Source organism: Teleopsis dalmanni, chromosome 1 (genome assembly GCF_002237135.1).
Source record: "Teleopsis dalmanni isolate 2A chromosome 1, ASM223713v2, whole genome shotgun sequence".
In the NCBI taxonomy this organism is placed as follows: Eukaryota; Metazoa; Arthropoda; class Insecta; order Diptera; family Diopsidae; genus Teleopsis; species Teleopsis dalmanni.
The window spans coordinates 5,106,951-5,109,808 of NC_051846.1; positions in this window are offsets into that span (position 1 = coordinate 5,106,951).

The following is a 2,858-nucleotide window of genomic DNA, read 5'->3' on the forward strand; positions in this document are numbered from 1 at the left end:
CTAATAATAGATATGGTATAAAAAATTGGTATAAAACAGATACTTATTGTATCGATATCAACACAAATTAAACATAATAGGTTCTAACTACGTCATAGAGAAAGTGCAATGCAAGAGTCAAAGTTTTGAGCATAAGATACACAGTAACATGATCAAAAGATATTAAGTTCATATAGGAGGAAATACGAAAATTATATTAGTAGTTAGTTTACGTCTCGAAATAAAAGCCGCACTCCATACCTTTAGAAAGTATAAAACAGTTTGCGTTATAACAACAACCGTATCATAAACTCATGCAGGTATAAAATATGCCCTAAGAGATCCCATATGCAACAAAGAAGAACATAGCAAACAGTATTGTGGAATGGAGTCGAAAAGGACTCGAGGAAAAGATTAGAAGTTATATATGAAAATAATGAGTGACAGTAGTTACAGTAAGTATAAAACAATACATTGGTGATATAAAAAGTATCCATTGTTTTTAGGACATTTTTGAGCAAACATTTTCTTTAATTAAAATAAATTTAAATAAAGTTCATATTAGCTATTATTTTGCCACTTTTCAGGGTGCTTCACAATACTATCAGTGTTGAACTTCTGTGGTTATCGGTGAAAAACCTGACCAAGTTTTTGGCCAACGGCTCTTTAGTCGATAAATTTTTTACCATTAAGTAGATAAAGACATAAAAACAGTAGCAAAATGTAGACTATACTATTTGAAGTGAAAGTAGGAGTGAAAGCAGAGATTAAAGTAGAAAAAGTTTGGTAGAACTAAAACTAGACATTGAAGTAGAAGTAAGAGTAGAAGTAGAAATTGAAAAAGACGTACAGAAATTAAAACAAGATGTGACGTAAAAATAGATGGAAATAGTGATTTTTACCGAAATTGAATGGATCTAACAATTCTTACAGTTCTAAAACTAAAACTTTGATTTTGGTGCATAAAATACTATTTATTGAAAGACATTTCTGCGGGTGTGTGTAGACATTTTTTGATCCCCAGTCTCGATAAAATAAACTATTTATTGTTCATTTAAGGTAAAAATGTTTATAGAAAACTGTATATCATCGGTTAATCAACAATTTAATATATTTTTCAGTTTTTCGTGTGTGTGTAAGCTTGCTAGAGCAAGCGTTCCTTTCCTCATCCGATGCTAGAATGTCCTCAACAGCTGACATTTTGTCATTTATTCGAAAAGCGGAGTGCAATCTGTTCAGTTAGAGTTGGTAAGTAATAGTATAACAGAGCAAACATGGTTCTATTCTATTGAATAGATTAATCTTATTAAATATATTATTTGACCGCCGAAGTTGGTTTTTTTATTTGATTTTACATTTAACAATCAAATAATATTAATTTTTTCATATTTTTTCCATTTCAACTACTGCTTAAAAATACTAAATATTTCAATATATACAATTATACAATAACTTTGTATTAAATTATATATCCCAGTGTAGCTTCTCACACTAAACCTATATACCATATTAAGTTAAGAGCATATGTGTCAATAGATTAATGAATTTAAGCCTGGCTATTAACATTAAATATTAAAAACCTCTATTTAAACAGATATTTTACTACAATGCATTGCACAAAAAATAATATTATATCATAAATGTGCTTTTGTACTCACACAAAAGCCAAATATTTAAATTGATATTTCAGAATTTAATCCGAATTTTTTAGCATTTTGTTATTTTCATTTTAAAATTATTAAAATGATTAAATATTGAAAATATATCATAAATATTTAAGCACAGTACCACTCATGAATTCCGTACTCAACACCCACAATCAAGTCAATTAGGCAATAAAAACTTTGTGCCAAAGCATGTACGGGTTGAGGTCAGAGCAAAAAAAATGTTAATAGAAATAAAAATTGAGACAGAAAACAACTCGAATATTTGTTAAAATTTTAACAAATCCACTAAAAAAAATTTCAAATTTTAAATTTCAAATATAAAATTTTGAGTATGAAACACGTGCAGCGTGAAAATGTGTTTGGCTACAATCAGTTGGGAGCAAAAAATTGTTGTAATAGTTGTGTCAATAGTTGACAACACTTGACACAAAAATCACGAAAAAATTTTTTATAAATGGAAATGAATACAATACATAATACGAGTATATGTATGTATGTACGTACATATTTGCAGAGAAAAAAAAAAAACTTTTGAAAGGATTAATGTTAAATAATTCAAATCCTATGATGATTTATAGCAAATTAAATATATTTTGGTGATATATTGTTTTTCCAAATGGAAATATTCAACAATTCGCAATTTTGATTTTATTTTTAAATTTTAAATGAAAATAAAAAAAAACCGAACATAGAAATATTGTTTAAAAAATCATTTTTCACATCAATTTTTTCAATAAATAAAATAAACAATGAAGCACATAATCTATAGAAATGAAAATGTGGCCTTTAAAAATATTAAAGTAGTTAAGAAAATAACTAATGAAATATTATGAAAAACATCTATATTCAATTAATTTTTTTTTTATACAAGGACAACAAAGTTTATAATTATAAGTTATATGCAACCAATGTATCACACAGTGATTAATACTTGGCATATATGTATTCTCAAAACAAATTCAAGATACTATGAATTAAGGATTTAGATTAAAATCAATAATAAATAAAAAAAAAATTACTCCTCCGACAACAATTTATATTTTATTGCATATTTTTAAGAACGAGAAAACTTATTTGTAAAATATTAATTTAATTTTATTGCATATTTTTAGGGACAACAAAAATTGAAAATTCTATTGCTACTCATAAGTAACATTTGTTAGTTTATTCAAATGATTAGTATAGCATATTAAAAATAATTAAATCTAAATT